Consider the following 19,024-nt stretch of genomic DNA (forward strand, 5'->3'; position numbering starts at 1 on the left):
TTTCAGCACCCTCTCTGTAATAAAAAGAAAGTTCCAGTTAAAAGTTCAGTAGCAGTTTTTTCTTCTGCAGCAAAAGATGGATTTTCAAACGATAGTTCTGGATTGATACAAAGCACCACTTCCCTCAGAACATTGTTGCTACTGTCATTATCAGGTCCTCCTGCCTTGGGGAAGCAGCATATGTAAATTTTAAAAGGAGCACATTTATCAAACTTAGAAATACAATGACGGGTTGAAGGTGTGTTGCTTGGAAGAATGCATTTCAGGGGGGCCGCGGGCGCAGCCTCCTCGTCTCCCCCGCCTCGGCGGCGCTCTGCGGGCTCTTCAGTCGCCTCCCCCCTGGGCGGCGGCTCGGACTTCCTGCGGCCGCCGCCGGCTTTCCTAAGCCGGGCCTTCCCGCTGGGACCGGACGCGCCGGGCTGGCCCCGCAGTCGGGGCCCCAAGCAGCCCGGGCGGGAGCGGGGCGAGCCGACGTGTTTCAGTTCACCGCAGTTCACCGTAGAAAGAAACACAAGCGAGAGGAGGATTGTCCAGTAAGAAAGAAGAGGCTATAACTGAAGCAGAGCTCTGTGCTGGTCCTAATGACTGGATTCTTTGTGCACATCAGGATATAGAGGGTCATGGAGTAAATCCGTGCACTAGTGGCCTTTCTGCACCTGGCATGTTAGTTGTTATTTGTGAAGAGATGAATCAGACGACAGGAGGACCACAGTGTGAAGTTGCCCGAAGGAGGCTTCAGGAAATTGAGGACAGAATAACTGATGAAGATGAACTTGAAGCTGACAGAAATATTAACCGTCTTCCCAGGCTTGTCCTTCCTGATACCATGAAAACAGGTTTGAAGAGGGAATTTGATGAAGTCTTTACAAAGAAAATGATTGAGTCCATGAGCTGTCCTTCAGGGAGCTTGTGCTCTGGAAGCCTTTCCCTGAACTCCTTTCTGCTAAAGCCGTCATCTAATGCTAAGAACTACGCAGGAGAGAGCCAAACTAAGTGTGCAGCTGCTGGCACTGTCTTCCCTCGAACTGAACTGTTCTTAGAACCTCGCAGACAGGGTTGCCTGTTTACAATAGTTTGGAGACAGCTGCTTGCACAGAAGAAGAGATGGAACTCTAGAAGCCAGTTTCTACACTAAAGTTGTCAAATTTAGAAGGCTTATGTGTTCAGTCATGAGCCTGCCTGTACAGTATAGGGACTTGAAAGTTTTGAAATGGGTGTAATATCTCCACCTGTGATTTGGGATGGGACTCTCATTTGGGGTAGCCATTTCTTGAATTCAACTTTTTGCCAAGGAAACTTGTCTCAAGGGAAATGCAGTTTTCTAGGGGGCTTATTAAAGGAATAAGGAGTACATTCTGCAAAGTCAAGTGTAGAAGCTATATGTGTAAGCATGACTTCTAAGTCATCTGTCACATTGTCTAAATCATTCAGATACTTGAGTTGGAAAAGATGCATTAAGAAAGTAGGATGCTCTCCTACTACGGGTACCCTGGCAGTCGAGCCACAGCTTCATCTGTAGACGTGAGCTCTGTTTACAGTGGTGACTATATATCATTGGGGGGAAGGAGGAAGAAGGCAGTAGTTTAAGCCTATGCTGGGGAATTTAACAGAGGCTCTGAAACCTGTATATCAGTTGTCAATTCAGTGTAGCTGTATTGATTAAATAGCCAGTAGCATTGTGGCTCCCCTCTTTGCCTCTGAAAATGCAACCGAAAAATACAAAGAAAAGGTTTTTCCTTCGAGGCTTTTTTGCCTTGTGCTACCATCGCTCCTTGGTTTCCCTTCCAAAATCAATAAGCCCAGCTATTCAGTAATGTTTACAGCTTAATTAACCTTGAGTGATAGTTTAAAAGATTGTGAGGTAAACCATGTGCGAATGGGCTCTGGGAGAAGCATCCCTCAGGTAATCCTGGGGCGGTGCTGTATCAGCTAAGCCCAGCATATAAATTCTGTAGTTAAAAAAAAGCAAGTTGAGTTGTTTAATGTTAATTTAGAAAACAGTGACTGAATAATTAGCTGAGCACATATGGGCAAGTGACATTGAGATTTACTGAGATAGCCAACTTGCCTGTTGTTTCAACTGTTGTTCAGTAAGCCTAAAAGTTAGCAGAGGGCTTCCCTGGTGGTGCAGTGGTCGAGGGTCCGCCTGCCGATGCAGGGGACACAGGTTCGTGCCCCGGTCCGGGAAGATCCCACATGCCGCGGAGCGGCTGGGCCCGTGAGCCATGGCCACTGAGCCTGCGCGTCTGGAGCCCGAGCTCCGCAACGGGAGAGGCCACAACAGTGAGAGGCCCGCGTACCACCAAAAAAAAAAAAAAAAGTGTTAGTAGAAAATACCTTCCTGCTAGCAGGAAATCTTCATCTTGAGGACCTTACCCAGGCTCAAGGTGTCCTCTGAGGGTAACCAGGGTTGAAGTTCTTTATTTCTCAGGAAGAGCTCTTCTGCGTGGCAAGGACTCGGTAGTACAAAGTAAAATGACAGTTCTTTTAGTGCTACAGAATATCCACTATAACCTGTTAAATGAGTGTAATATTAGCCCTTGTATCAGACAACGGGAGACCACCCCAGTTCCTTCTGTTTTGCTTTCTGGGTTTCTTTTGCCTTTGTAGGAATCAGACACCTTGTGTAGAAAACATGGTTTGTGCCAAGCAGAGGTGACTTTAGGCGACAGCTCCCAGGCAATTTTGAAACCCATGCCGAAGTCCCTCCCCTTGTCACAGATGGCATAGAAGTCACAGGTCTGTTAACTGGACTGTTTCTTCTCCTGCCTGTTGTTCCTGCTTTCTCTATTTCTGTCTTGATAGTCAGGAAAAGATTTGATGTTTCATATTTAAACAAAATAATGTCTGCACAGTAAAATTATTCAAACTGCAAACCAGTATTGAAACCAATTGGAAACCAGCTAATAGTTTCTTAATCTCAGATTTAGAGATGAATGTAAACTGTATTCTGTTGAAATGTGCAAGTGTTTGATGCATGCTGTTTAAAAAACTCCTGCCCCTAGGTCCTTGTTAATGGGACCAACTTGTAAAGTTTGTAGCCTTAAAGAAATCTCTACTCTAAAATGTTTATTCTGCTACAGCTCAAAAGCATGGAGTGACTGCCTGGAATTTGGAGTTAATCCCAGTGTTCAGGTGAAGGAGAGGTGACAGCTTTCCAAAGAAGGACCCAAACACACTAACACTGTCTTCTACAGAGATTGTTGGGCAGGCCTGGGATCCAGGTCAGTGAACAGGAGGAAGGAAGAGCTCTGAAACAAGGCTCTGAAACCACGGGTATATGTAGGAGAGAACTAACAAGATTCTGTTAATTAAGAGCTAAGCAGAACTTGTTTCAGGAGTCCTTTTATCTGACATGATCATTGTTTCTGCAGGAAACATGGATGCTCAATGCTCCTTTTTAAACTTTATCTTGCATATGTTTGTACAAAAATTGTCTTCTTCATCTTGTGATGCTTATTCATCTGAGCTGTCTCCACAGTCCCCATGCCTCTGCTTTGTTTTTCTTTTGTAGAGGAAGGCTTTTGCTTTTGCCGTAAGGTTTCCCTAGGGAATTGACAGGTCTGGTCATTTTGTACAGCGTTTGCGCATGGATCAAACAGTGGCTTACTATGCTAACATGTGAAAAGAAAAAATTATCTAAGGCAGGTGAGCCTTAATGAACAAATGTATATTTTCTCTGGGCTTGATTAGGGTGCGTGTGGTTTTGTTTTGTTTTTTAAATTAATACGAAGAAAGTTAAGTCCAGTTCGCACAGATATTAATCAAATAAAAATTGCTACTCATTCTTGAAAAGGTGCAATTGTAAAATTTTAAAAATAAGTGGAGCAGAGGCTAGAACCATGAGAAAACTGTTTACCAGCAGGTTCGTTAATTATTTTGGATCCGGAACTTGGTTTTGTTTTTTAATAGTAATAAGAATGGTGGAGTACTAGGAAAGTTGCGGAAGATGCTGTTTTACGTTAAAATGAGAATCTGGTGTTTCTGTATTTTATTGTTTTCAGTAAAATTTCTTAAGTGTTTTGGAAAAAAAAGAATGCATTTCAAGTCAGTGGATTCACATTTACCTTTTCTCTGTATATGTATTTATTTAATTTTACCCATTCTTATGGTGTTGTTTTGTGATACTATAAATCAAGGTGTTTTTTCCATCGTCCACCAGAAGTTTAAGGGGAAGTAGAAGCAACAGAAAGGAGAGATGTTTGAAAGAGATCTTGTATGGTTACCCAAGGCAGTGAACCAGTACTTCATAGATTTGTAATGAGCCAAGGCAAGCGAAACCCCTGCTATTTCACAAGCATCCTTCTGGTTCTTTCATCAGAGGTTCAAGTCTTTTCGAAGCAGTGAAGTTCAACATCTGGAAATAAAGATAAGAAATTGATTCATCCACCTTCACAGGTTCAAAAGTCTCTGACTCCTACACATGCATTCAACCAAAGACATTTAATCTACAGGTATTTAAGAATGGGGTCAGATCTCATGGTCCCTCATGTCTATTAAATATCCAAGTTCTAAACAGGCTGCCTCTTGTCCATTGATGCCTCCCCACCACAATGTCTAGCACATAGTAGGTACAAAATACATGTTAGTTGAATCAACTTGGAATTTTGAGGGAGTGAGGAAGTCCAGATTTGAAAGGAAAATTATCAGCATTTGTTGTCTGTAGATTTTCTGATGATGGCCATTATAACTGGTGTGAGGCGATACCTCATTGTAGTTTTGATTTGCATTTCTCTAATAATTAGTGATGTTGAGCAGCTTTTCATGTGCTTCTTGGCCATCTGTATATCCTCTTTGGAGAAATGTCTGTTTAGGTCTTCTGCCCATTTTTTAATTGGTTGTTTGTTTTTTAAATATTGAGCTGCATAAGCTGTTTATATATTTTGGAGATTAATCCTTTGTCTGTTGATTCGTTTGCAAATATTTTCTCCCATTCTGAGGATTGTGTTTTCATTTTCTTTATGGTTTCCTTTGCTGTGCAAAAGCTTTTAAGTTTCGTTAGGTCCCATTTGTATATTTTTGTTGTTATTTCCATTACTCTAGGAGGTGGATCAAAAAAGATCTTGCTGTAATTTATATCAAAGAGTGTTCTTGGGCTTCCCTGGTGGCACAGTGCTTGAGAGTCCGCCTGCCGATGCAGGGGACACGGGTTCGTGCCCTGGTCCAGAAAGATCCCACATGCCGTGGAGCGGCTGGGCCTGTGAGCCATGGCCGCTGAGCCTGCACGTCCGGAGTCTGTGCTCTACAACGGGAGAGGCCACAACAGTGAGAGGCCCGCGTACCGCAAAAAAAAAAAAAAAGTGTTCTTCCTATGTTTTCCTCTAAGAGTTTAATAGTGTCTGGCCTTACATTTAGGTCTCTAATCCATTTTCAGTTTATTTTTGTGTATGGTGTTAGGGAGTGTTCTAATCTCATTCTTTTACATGTAGCTGTCCAGTTTTCCCAGCACCACTTATTGAAGAGACTTTCTTTTCTCCATTGTATATCCTTGCCTCCTTTGTAATAGATTAGTTGACCATAGATGCGTGGGCTTTCTGTCTCTGGGCTTTCTATCTTGTTTCATTGATCTATATTTCTGTTTTTGTGCCAGTACCATAGTGTCTTGATTACTGTAGCTTTGTAGTATAGTCTGAAATCAGGGAGTCTGATTCCTCCAGCTCTGTTTTTTTCCCCTCAAGACTTTGGGGTCTTTTGTGTCTCCATCCAAATTTTAAGATTTTTTGTTCTAGTTCTGTAAAAAATGCCATTGATAGTTTGATAGGGATTGCATTGAATCTGTAGATTGCTTTGGGTAGTATAGTCATTTTCACAGTGATGATTCTTCCAATCCAAGAACATGGTATATCTCTCCTTCTGTTCCTATCATCTTTAATTTCTTTCATCAGTGTCTTATAGTTTTCTGCATACAGGTTTTTTGTCTTCCTAGGTATTTTCTTCTTTTTGTTGCAGTGGTAAATGGGAGTGTTTCCTTAATTCCTCTTTCAGATTTTTCATCATTAGTTTATAGGAATCCAAGAGATTTCTGTGCATTAATTTTGTATCCTGCAACTTTACCAAATTCATTTATTAGCTCTAGTAGTTTTCTGGTGGCATCTTTAGGATGCTCTGTGTATAGATTCATGTCATCTGCAAACAGTGACACTTTTACTTCTTCTTTTCCGATTTGTATTCCTTTTATTTCTTTTTCTTCTCTGATTGCCGTGGCTAGGACTTCCAAAACTATGTTGAGTAATAGTGGCGAGCATGGACATCCTTGTCTTTTTCCTAATCTTAGAGGAAATGCTTTCAGTTTTTCACCATTGAGAATGATGTTTGCTGTGGATTTGTCATATATGACCTTTATTATGTTGAGGTGGGTTCCCTCTATCCCCATTTTCTGGAGAGTTTTTTATCATAAATGGGTGTTGAATTTTGTCAAAAGCTTTTTCTGCACTATTGAGATGATCATATGGTTTTTCTCCTTCAATTTGTTAATATGGTGTATCACATTGATTGATTTGCATATATTGAAGAATCCTTGCATCCCTGGGATAAATCCCACTTGATCATGGTGTATTATCCTTTTAATGTGTTGTTGGATTCTGTTTGCTAATATTTTGTTGAGAATTTTTGCATCTATATTCATCAGTGATATTGGTCTGTAATTTTCTTTTTTTGTAGTATCTTTGTCTGGTTTTGGTATCAGGGTGACCGTGGCCTCATAGAATGAGTTTGGGAGTGTTCCTTCCTCTGCAATTTTTTGGAAGAGTTTGAGAAGGATGGGTGTTAGCTCTTCTCTAAATGTTTGATAGAATTCACTTGTGAAGCCATCTGGTCCTGGACTTTTCTTTGTTGGAAGGTTTTTAATCACAGTTTCAATTTCATTACTTCTGATCGGTCTGTTCATATTTTCTATTTCTTCCTGGTTCAGTCTTGGAAGGTTATACCTATCTAAGAATTTGTCCATTTCTTCCAGGTTGTCCATTTTATTGGCATACAGTTGCTTGTAGTAGTCTCTTAGGATGCTTTGTATTTCTGCGGTGTCTGTTGTAACTTCTTTTTCATTTCTAATTTTATTGATTTGAGTCCTTTCCCTCTTTTTCTTGATGAATCTGGCTAATGCTTTATCATTTTGTTTATCTTCTCAAAGAACCAGCTTTTAGTTTTATTGATCTTTGCTATTGTTTTCTTTGTTTCTATTTCATTGATTTCTGCTCTGATCTTTATGATTTCTTTCATTCTACTAACTTTGGGTTTTGTTTGTTTTTCTTTATGTAGCTCCTTAAGGTGTAAGGTTAGATCGTTTATTTGACATTCTTCTTGTTTCTTGAGGTAGGACTGTATTGCTATAAACTTCCCTCTTAGAACTGCTTCTGCTGCATCCCATAGGTTTTGGATCATTGTGTTTTCATTGTCATTTGTCTCTAGGTATTTTTTGATTTCCTCTTTGATTTCTTCAGTGTTCTCTTGGTTATTTAGTAACGTATTATTTAGCCTCCATGTGTTTGTGTTTTTTATTTTTTTCCCCGTAATTCAGTTCTAATCTCATAGTATTGTGGTCAGAGAAGATGCTTGATATGATTTCAATTTTCTTAAATTTACTGAGGCTTGATTTGGGACCCAAGGTATGGTCTATACTGGAGAATGTTCCATGCGCACTTGAGAAGAAAGTGTAATCTGCGGGTTTTGGATGGAATGTCCTATACATATCAATTAAATCTATCTGATCTATTGTGTCATTTAGAGCTTGTTTTTCCTTATTAGTTTCCTATTTGGATGATCTGTCTATTGGTGGAAGTGAGGTGTTAAAGTCCCCCACTCTTATTGTGTTACTGTCAATTTCCTCTTTTATAGCTGTTAGCAGTTGCCTTATGTATTGAGGTGCTCCTATGTTGGGTGCATATATAATTGTTATATCTTCTTCTTGGATTGATCCCTTGATCATTATGTAGTGTTCTTCCTTGTCTCTTGTAACATTCTTTATTTTCAAGTCTATTTTATCTGATATGAGTATTGCTACTCCAGCCTTCTTTTGATTTCTATTTGCATGGAATATCTTTTTCCATCCCCTCACTTTCAGTCTGTATGTGTCCCTAGGTTTGAAATCGGTCTTTTGTAGACAGCATATATATGGGTCTTGTTCTTGTGTCCATTCAGCGATCCTGTGTCTTTTGGTTGGAGAATTTAATCATTCACGTTTAAGGTAATTACTGGTATGTGTGTTCCTATTACCATTTTATTAATGGTCTTGGTTTTTTTTTTTTTTTTTTTTTTTTTTTTTTTTTTGGTAAGTCCTTTTCTTCTCTTGTGTATCCCACTTAGAGAAGTTCCTTTAGCATTTTTTTCTTTTTTTTGCGGCACACAGTCCTCTCACTGCTGTGGCCCCTCCCACCATGGAATACAGGCCCCAGACGCGCAGGCCCAGCGGCCACGGCCCACACGCCCAGCCGCTCCGCGGCACACAGGATCCTCCCAGACTGGGGCACGAACCCACGTCCCCCGCATTGGCGGGTGGACCCCCAACCACTGCACCACCAGGGAAGCCCCTAGTATTTGTTGTAGAGCTGGTTTGGTGGTGCTGAATTCTCTTAGCTTTTGCTTGTCTGTAAAGCTTTGGATTTCTCCATCGAATCTGAATGAGATCCTTGCTGGGTAGAGTAATCTTGGTTGTAGGTTCTTCGCTTTCATCACATTAAATATGTCATCCCACTCCCTCTGGCTTGTAGCATTTCTGCTGAGAAATCAGCTGTTAACCTTATGGGAATTCCCTTGTATGTTACATGTTGTTTTTCCCTTGTTGCTTTCAATAATTTTTCCTTGTCTTTAATTTTTGCCATTTTGATTACTATGTGTCTCGGTGTGTTTCTCCTTGTGTTTATCCTGCCTGGGACTCTCTGCACTTCCTGTACTTGGGTGGTTATTTCCTTTCCCATGTTAGGGAAGTTTTCAACTATAATCTCTTCGAATATTTTCTCGGGTCGTTTCTCTCTCTCTTCTCCCTCTGGGACCCATATAATGTGAATGTTGTTGCATTTAACATTGTCCCAGAGGTCTCTTAGGCTGTCTTCATTTCTTTTCATTCTTTTTTCTTTATTCTGTTACGCAGCAGTGAACTCCACCATTCTGTCTTCCAGGTCACTTATCCGTTCTTCTGCCTCAGTTATTCTGCTGTTGATTGCTTCTAGTGTATTTTTCATTTCAGTTATTGTATTGTTCATCTCTGTTTATTTGTTCTTTAATTCTTCTAGGTATTTGTTAGACATTTCTTGCATCTTCTCGATCTTTGCCTCCATTCTTTTTCTGAGGTCCTGGATCATATTCACTCTCATTTTTCTGAATTCTTTTTCTGGAAGGTTGCAGATCTACAATTCATTTAGTTGTTTTTCTGGGGTTTTATCTTTTTCCTTCATCTCGTACATAGCCCTCTACCTTTTCACCTGGTCTGTCTTTCTGTGAATGTGGTTTTTGTTCCACAGGCTACAGGATTGTAGTTCTTCTTGCTTCTGCTGTCTGCCCTCTGGTGGATGAGGCTATCTAAGAGGCTTGTGCAAGTTTTCTGATGGGAGGGACTGGTGGTGGGTAGAGCTGGGTGTTGTTCTGGTGGGCAGAGCTAAGTAAAACTTTGTTTGTCTGCTGATGGGTGGGACTGGGTTCCTTCCCTGTTGGTTGTTTGGCCTGAGGTGACCCAACACTGGAGCCTTCCCGGATCTTTGGTGGGGCTAATGGCGAACTCTGGTAGGGTTCACACCAAGGAGTACTTCCCAGAACTTCTGCTGCAAGTGTCCTTGTCCCCACGGTGAGCCACAACCACCCCCCGCCTCTGCAGGAGACCCTCCAACACTAGCAGGTAGGCCTGTCTCCTATGGGGTCACTGCTCCTTCCCCTGGGTCCCAGTGCACACACTACTTCGTGTGTGCCTTCCAAGAGTGGAATCTCTGTTTCCCCCAGTCCTGTCAAAGTCCTGCAATCAAATCCCACTAGCCTTCAAAGTCTGATTCTCTAGGAATTCCTCCTCCCGTTGCTGGACCCCCAGGTTGGGAAGCCTGACGTGGGGCTCAGAACCTTCACTCCAGTGGGTGGACTTCTGTGGTATAAGTGTTCTCCAATTTGTGAGTCACCCACCCAGCAGTTATGGGATTTGATTTTATTGTGATTTCGCCCCTCCTACCGTCTCATTGTGGCTTCTCCTTTGTGGGGTATCTTTTTTGATGAGTTCCAGTGTCTTCCTGTTGATGATTGTTCAGCAGTTAGTTGTGATTCCAGTGCTCTCGCAAGAGGGAGTGCATGCATGTCCTTCTACTCTGCCATCTTGAACCAATCTCAGCGGCATGAAGGCTTCTGTTGTTGTGGCACATGGACTCAGTAGTTGTGGCTTACAGGCTTAGTTGCTCCACAGCATGTGGAATCTTCCTGGACCAGAGCTGAATCCGTGTCCCCTGCACTGGCAGGTGGATTCTTAACCACTTTGCCCCCAGGGAAGCCCCCAAAATGTTTTATTTTTATTCTCTACAGTTCTTAGCATAACATGTCACTTGATATTTAATTGAAATGAAAATTATGATTTAAAATATCTTCATGTAAATCCATTAAAACAGTATCAATACTTATCAGTACATGAAATTCACATTACTAGATCATGAATATGGCATTTGAGATGAGAACAATTCCTTCTTCCACTCCATTCCTTTGTAGTTGCAATTATCTTTTGAGAGGAAATGTACCATCCCCTTGACAATGCTGAGATTATAACTTCAGAAATTTCCAAAGGAATGAAAATGGATCTGTTTCCTCTGGAGCAGGCCACTTCTTCTGCCTCTCAGGTCAACCCAATGCCCTAGGAGTCTTAAGACATTTTTAAAGAAAGAAATGGCTTTGCGAATATAAAGGAAGTCTGAACTGAAAAAAACCTAATGAAGAGGTAAAATTCAATAAGACAGCTATTTCTTGCTAAATGATTTATGTGCTGATTGGGCTGATGCCCCTTCACAAGTAGAGTGTGGGATGTGTCCAGGCTCCTTTGTGAAGAATGAACTCCACCACATTTTCCTTGAGAGGCAAGAGACGAACTTAGGTTGAGCATTTGGTGTGAAGGATTTCGGAAGTGGCTCAATTTAGCTAACTTAAGATTGAAATAGTGAGAAAACCAGTAAGATCCCAAAGGGAAAATTCTTTCTTCTGTAAAAACTCATCTTTTGCCCCCAAAATGCTTGCTTTGTAGTACAGAAGGAACTCTTGGAGCTGAGATTTTAAATCAGTTGCTATCATTCTTGCCCAGAGGGCAAGAATAAAGCTGAAACTCATTAGCCATGTAGTAAAATTACATCTGTTAATAAAATGCATTTTTTCTTCGTAGAAAGTACTGCTATATGTTCTGTAAGTGATCTCTAGGTTTCATAATAATTATTCTGCATTTATGGTTAAAACAATTAAAAACACTTATCAAGTACCTAGGATGTATACAGAATGATACTAGGTATTATGAAAATATCATACGTGGACAACCCTACAGACTCTTGTCTTGAAATATAAAATAAATGCTGAAAATATTCATGAAAGTAAAGATTGGGGAAACTAATATCTTCTTTCTACTTTTGGTTGCCTTTTTCTATTACTAGTGATAGGAAGGGCATAAAGGAACAACTTTGGTTTAATAAGCTTATCAATAAAAAAGTAAACATTTTGGAATGTACATAACAGCTGCATGTTTTAAACAAAGTAGACAGCATCTGTTGAGACAAGAGAGAAGCCAAATTATGATCTGTTCTTCCTTCTCAATAGTCTATGTCCAACAGAGGCATTTTGAGAACTCTAGTAAACTATTCAGGTATGAAAATAGAAGCTAGTGTATTTGTGTTAATGGAAAAAAAAAAAGAAAAGAAAGAAAGGCTTTTGATCACTGGATTCGTCTCTAGCCCCTAAAGAAAGGTACTAAACAGTGTTAAGAGAAACAAAGGAAAATATGAGCTGCAAGCACATCCTTGAAGACAAAGTCCTGATGAGTTTTCATACAAGACCAAAGGTTTGGGATAGAACGCAGCCAAGAGTCATTTACATGGAAGTGGAAGAGATGCTTTAGAAATGAAATCACTCTAGCTTAAAAGTTATAGAATATAAAAGACTCAATTTTTAAGTGTGATGAGAAGAGATACTTTGCATTTATACGTACAATTACCTCAGTTTTCAACAGCAAGGGAAAAGTTTCCTTTTTTAGGTGTAAGAGCTCCAAATAGCCTTGTAGTCTACATTAAATGTCCAGTGCCCCTTTCCTTCACAAAACTCCTCTGGTTCATTTAAGTCACTGAATTCCAAATCTTCATTGGGGTACCAGAATTAGTCCCCATTATTATATTCATAAATTAATCCTAAATAGATTATAATACTTCCAAGTTGGCTTCTCATTTTCCCTTTTAATTCTACAGTATAGTTTATACTTTTCACTAGAGTTATTAATAATATTAAAATATTGGGTAGCAGTTGCCTGCACAGCTGAGGAGGAAGTGCATAGCCAGGCATAGGCATGCAGATGCATAGTGAAACCCAAAGACATGATTGGGTTAGTCTCAGAAATAATCCTACCCTGTTATTGTTTTATAAAGGCCTAAATTAGGTTGGCATAAATACAAAAAAAGCATTCATTTTTATTTATGCATCTTGAATATGCTTTTATAAATATGTCAAATGAACATATTTTGAGAGTTTAATGTATTTTATAATTCTATTCCTAGATAAACATACTCTTGAGGAAAAAAAAAGAGAAATAATTATTCCTTGATTCATTCCAAATTAGCTGAAGGGACCAAAACATAACAAAGCAAATAATGAATGCAAATAAGGAAAGACTCCCCGTATTGCTTTCCTTCAGCCCCAGATTTATTAGAACATGAATATATGAAAATAAGTAATGGCTTTCTACACAGATCTTTTTTTTTTTTTTTGCGGTACGCGGGCCTCTCACTGTTGTGGCCTCTCCCGTTGCGGAGTACAGGCTCCGGATGCGCAGGCTCAGTGGCCATGGCTCACTGGCCCAGCCGCTCTGTGGCATGTGGGATCTTCCCGAACCGGGGCACAAACCCGTGTCCCCTGCATCGGCAGGCGGACTCTCAACCACTGCGCCACCAGGGAAGCCCTCTACACATCTCTTGATCCATGCTGGTGGACTGACTGCTTGGGTGTCCCCAAGGGAAGCCTTGGTAGTCTGAGCTTTACAAAGACCAGAAAAAGCAAGTAGGGATATTATAGTCATTTGGGCTGTCTCTTTAGATACTTGCTAACTTACCAGGTTAAGGAGAAAAATGAACAATTCACTTAAAGGTGGCCTTAATTAGGTAAATTTCATTTAAAGTATCTTTTCAAAAGATACTTTTTTGTATGAGAGAAGTTTATTAATCTTTATGGCTCTAACGAGGAAGGTCTTTGTTAAATATATGAAGAAACTTGTAGACACTGTAGTAATATATTCACTCCATGTCTTCCAGAAACCAAAATCTTTATTCTGAATAGTAGGATTGGGTTTCTTTGCATCTGGCTGGAGGTGTTTTGTTTTGTTTTGTTTTGTTTTGTTTTCCTTAAATGAAATCGTCATCATGGTCTGAAAACCGGTGGGCAAAAGACCTCCCCTCTCAGGATTTACGACGTTACCCTCTGATGAAAACCTACTAACTTGCGTGGCATATCCACTCTAGGTTAGAGGATATGGAATGATGGTGCGATTACAAATTCCACTCATAGGAAAGGCAATTATTTTGATGACCGGAACACGTTTATTCTCAAAGATATCAGAACATAAATTAAAATGTTAGATACTCAAGCTGACACCTGGAAAAATAAAGGTTTTTCCCAGTGTGTATGGTAGATATTTGCCTCTGATAAATTCATAAAATGCTTCTTTTTCTTAGTGTTGTCACCAGCAACTCTCCGAGACACCTGAAATTTCCCTGCTTTTAAAATGCACTTAAGGTTACGTGAGGTATATGAGAGACATTTGGAAATTGCAACGTTTGGAAGTAGTTGATAGTGATTGTGTGGAGATTCTAACAATAGCCAAGGTGCCTTTGGATCCTATTTGCTTTTACTAATGCCTTGATCATAAATTAGAGTCTTGTTACATTTGCTATTCCATTTAGGAAATTGTTGCTTAACAGGACCCTAGTCAGCTTAGAAAGGTAATATACTTCCAGAATTGCCTAATTTTCTCACCTTCAAAGGATTAGCTAATAGAAGAACTTTTTCTGTTGACTCTATCTTTAAAGAGCTAGGTGGCAGTAGAGAAAAAAATTGTATTTGGAATTGCACTGAGTTAGTTGGATTCTCCTGAGGGTGTGCCCGTTGGATAGGCAGTCTAGCAGCTCTGGGGATCCCAGGCCAGCCCCAGTAGAGGCAAAAAAAAGCCTCTGAGCTCCAAGACCTTGTAAATTGTCACTTTAGGCTGCACAAATCCTGGAGAGTACAGATGTGATATACTTCAAGAAATAAGTCTAGATCGAGACCCCAGCCCCTGCAGGTACCTTCCGCTCTCCTCCAAGACTAAGTAAGAAAGAATAGAATCGGTTGCTGAATTTCCTAAATCTCAGTGCCTTCTTTTTTCTCTGTTTTGAATTTAATTTTCATCTTTTAAAACGTTATATGCAGTAAGATTCACTCTCTGGCATATATTTTTATGAGTTTTGACAAACGCAGAGTCATATAACAACCACCACGATTAAGATACAGAATAGTTCCATCATTCTACCCCCATTATGCCACCCCTTTGTAGTTGAACTCGTTCCCCATCCTTAATAGAGAACAGAATTATTCTCTGTAGTTTTGTCATTTCCAGAATATTGCATGAGTGGAATCATACAGTATACAGCCTTTGAGTCCGTCTTCTTTTGCTTACCGTAATGCATTTGAGGTTCATTCAAATGCAGTATATATGATAGATAGACAGATGTTCTTGCATGTATCCATAGCTTATTCCTTTGTATTGCTGAGTAGTATTCCACTATATGGATGTACCACAGTTCATCTATTCCTCAGCTGAGGGACATTGGGTTGTTGCCAGATTTGGGCAAATATGAGCAGTACATTCAGGGTTTTGTGTGAACACAGATTTTCATTTCATCTGAAATACCTAGGAGTAGAATTTTGGGGGTCATATGACAAGTATATGTTTACCTTTGTGGGAAACTGCTGAACTGTTTTGCAGAATGGCTGTACGATTTGGCTTTTACACCAGCAGTTCATGAAAGTTCCACTTGATCTACATCCTCCTTTGCACATGGTATTGTCAGCCTTTTTTTTTTTTTTTTTTACTTGTTTGTTTAGTTTAGTTTTTATTTTAGCCATTCTAATAGGGATACAATGATATCTCATGGTGGGTTTAATTTGCATTTCCCTAAAGACTAATGAGATTATGTATTTTTTCATGTACTTTTCCATTTGTATATCCTCTTTAGCCAAATGTCCATTCAAATCTTTTGTTCATTTTTAATTGAGTTGTTTATTGTTGAGTTTTGAGAGTTCTTTAGATATTCTGGATATCAGTTGTTTGTTAGGTTTGTGGTTTGGAGATGTTTTCTCCCCATGTATGGCTGGTCTTTTCATCCTCTTAGTGTCTTTCTCAGAGCAAAAATTTTATCTTGATAAAATCCAATTTATCAGCTTTTGTCTTTCATTGATCATGCTATTAGTACTAAATCTAAGAAATCTTTACCTAATCCAAGGTCACAAAGATTTTCTATTACGTTTTAAACTAAAAAGTGTATCATTTTTTATATCAGTGCCCCTTTTAATTAGGCCATTGAGTACTCTGTGAATTCTGAGTATTGTAAATGGACATAGAAAATTTAAGATGTCAGAGAAATTTTTAAATGCCCAATTAGATTTTTAGCTCCTTGAGTCAAAGGCTACATCTCCCAGTGACATCACTGTGCCTCACCCTAACCCCATCCTTGTCAGCAGCTAGGTGTCCAATAAACACTTATTAAGAACTGATATATCTTCTTGGAGAAGCAAACCTATTATTTCAGCATTGTGTAGTACAAGAAGGATAGGCTTTCAATCAGTTCTAAGTTCAAATTACAGCCCCATGCCTTTCTGGCTCCATGATCTTGGGAAAGAATTTAGTTCTTTGTGATGAGTTTTCTGACTTAAAAATATGGACTGGGCTTCCCTGGTGGCGCAGTGGTTGAGAGTCCGCCTGCCGATGCAAGGGACGCAGGTTCGTGTCCCGGTCCGGGAAGATCCCACATGCCGCGGAGCAACTGGGCCTGTGAGCCATGGCCGCTGAGCCTGCGCGTCCGGAGCCTGTGCTCCGCAACGGGAGAGGCCACAACAGTGAGAGGCCCGCATACCGCAAAAAAAAAAAAAATATGGACTGATAATGCATTCCAAGGTCTTTGTGAGAATTAAGTGTGGTAACATATGAAAGTGTCTTCGTAGTGCGTGGCATATACTGGAAACTCCATAAAAAGTTATTTTCTCCCTTTTTTCTTTTTCCATCCAGTCCTAAATATGTCTATGTTTACAGTCAAATAGCTCTGGTTCTGAATAACTGAAATCTCCAACATGCTATGAATCAATATATTCCACATCTGCAGTTTGAATATATTCTTTCATGTACACATGATTTTTTAGCAAAGATGACTAAGATGGTTCCACGTGGCCATTTTCAACAGGTTTTCTTAGAATAACTCTTTTACTGTACACAAGTAGAGGGAATGAAAAGGGGCCACGTTAAAATGGGGAGTAGTCAGAAGGAAAACCCAGGAGTGTAGCATTCATGGGAGAGTCCCCGTCTCACTCATGTTTGGAATTTGGCTGGGCAGTTTTAATCAGCACCTGGCAATCCATAAGTTAACTAATAATTAAATACAAATGGGAGAAAAATGGTTCTGCTTAGGATTTGCTTATCAGATCATTACCAATAACTTAGTGCATGTAAGTTATGCTACCTTTTATTAATATCTCAACTCTTTATTAAACTAAAAGGATTTTTCTATGTAAAATAGCTCATTAGTGGATGACTGAGGGGATCAAAAAGGCTAGCATAGTCTCTAGTCCCAGATATTAGGTTGGTAAACTGGATAATCAGAATCATTTTGCTTGATTGGCAGTCTACAAAGTAAGCCCCCAGATTAGTTAGTTTAAAAGCACAGACCAACACAATATCTTTAGGTGCTCTTGAAATTGGTTACTTTGAGAGTTGACCTGAAAAGAAAATCATGATGACGTTTTGTCTAATAATAGTGCTATGCCTTAAGCATTTGCTCAATGCCAGGAAGTGTCACTGAAGCTTTTTGTACATTATCTCATTTAATTATTATAACAACCCTGTGAAATGGCTATTATTTTATGAACAAGCAAATTGCAGGCTGAGGTTAAATATCTGCCCTAGGTCACACTAATAAATGACTAACTCAGCATTTGAACTCAAGTCTGTGTAACTGGAAAGCCTCTTTTTAACTGCTATCCATTATCACCTTATCCTGCATGGCTTACAACTTGTGGAAGTATGGATAGAAATGCTCTCTAAGACATAGAATCTCAATTTTGAAGACCCAGTGAATCAGGAATGTACCTAACTTTTAGATACGCAGCACAAGGCCTTTTGATTAGGCGCATATGTATTTCCATTTGCAATTACAAGATTAAAGGTCACTCTAGTTTTATGTTTCCTTATTAACATCCTAAACATTTTAGCACTTACAAATGCATATCATACCAAGTATGTTACTCTTCTCAAACTCATCTAAACATATTCAGTGTTACTGATTAAATTTTATCAATATCTGTCAAGAGGTAATTATCATTTAATAGAGCTGTCCAAATGTTTCCTAATTTCCTAAATGCAGAATTTCCCCAGCCAAAAGAAAACATTGCCTTAACCCCTTAGGCAGAGACAATATGGAGCCTCTACTATCATTTTTAGCAAAAATTCCTCTGAGTTTCTTAGTGAAAGGACAATATCCTATTCACTGTGGTATAGTGCATTGATTTAAGGAGAGAATCAATTAATGATTGTTGGGTTGAGGTATGAATGAATGAATGAATGAGTGAATGAATGTGGCAGTTGGCAAATTTTAACTCAGTAAATATTTTTAGGATGAACAAATCAATTAATGAATTCATCTATTTACAAATTTTAGCTCATAGAGCAATAACTTTACCCACTTAGAATGAATTTTAGAACAAGATCATTTAGAAGCAACTTTTGATACTGTATATATTATGTTTGAAGGTATAAACACAAATATATAATATTTGCATATATGTATTTATGGTACATATATATATTTTTAAGGAAAACATTAGTATCAAACTTACCTTGCCCTAATTTACTATGCATTTTCATGATATTAAATTTATAGCTCATGGATATGTCTCCATGACTGGCACTTTAAAATGGTTTACTATAAACTAGATCAGCTCTGCAAAGAACTGCATAAAAGATGCATGAAATAATAGAAGTCACAAGCAGCAGACATATGTTAGGTTTGGGGCCTTATATAGGCCAAATGATAAGTGAAAAATAGGAGGAAGACATTAACTGCAGAAAAGCAAGACATTGCCTATATGGTAGCAGTCGGACTCTCCAATTCTACATGACTTCCCTAAGTGAAAGTTACAAAATTCAGTGAGCACAAAATTCCAGACTCCTTTGGCAGATTTCTCGCTCCACATAGGCTGCTAAACTACTGTACTTCAGGATTTCTGGAAAGAATTTCAAAGGCAGTGGGAACCACACCCAATCATATATATTTTTTTGATTTTTCATCACTCTTTTGCATACTTATTAGCTGATTCCAAAGTAAAACAACTAGGGGGAAACCATAACCAAGTCCAAGTGGTCGTTTATTCTTGCCAATCTACTAATCTGGAGGAGATTTATGCTTCTGACCTAAAAAGGTCCAAACCCACACCTGGAAGTATGGCTCATCAGCTTATTGAAAGGTTAAACTGATAGCTAGCTATTCTGAATACTCAATTTAAAGATCCGTGCTTCAGATTGAAATTGAAATGGTGTCCCATTTTTTCAACTATTGAAAGGCTATTGTTTATGCCTCGA

At 39.3% G+C, this 19,024-nt stretch overlaps 1 protein-coding gene and 1 pseudogene across 4 annotated transcripts in view; both read left to right on the plus strand.

Moving 5' to 3' along the window:
• Positions 1-19,024, plus strand: part of B3GALT1 (beta-1,3-galactosyltransferase 1) — a 600,428-nt gene that overhangs the window by 499,232 nt on the left and 82,172 nt on the right. The gene's annotated exons all lie outside the window — the stretch shown is intronic.
• On the plus strand, positions 256-1,116 carry LOC101276237 (coiled-coil domain-containing protein 117-like; annotated as a pseudogene).

This window comes from Orcinus orca, chromosome 7 (genome assembly GCF_937001465.1).
Source record: "Orcinus orca chromosome 7, mOrcOrc1.1, whole genome shotgun sequence".
Lineage (NCBI taxonomy): Eukaryota > Metazoa > Chordata > Mammalia > Artiodactyla > Delphinidae > Orcinus > Orcinus orca.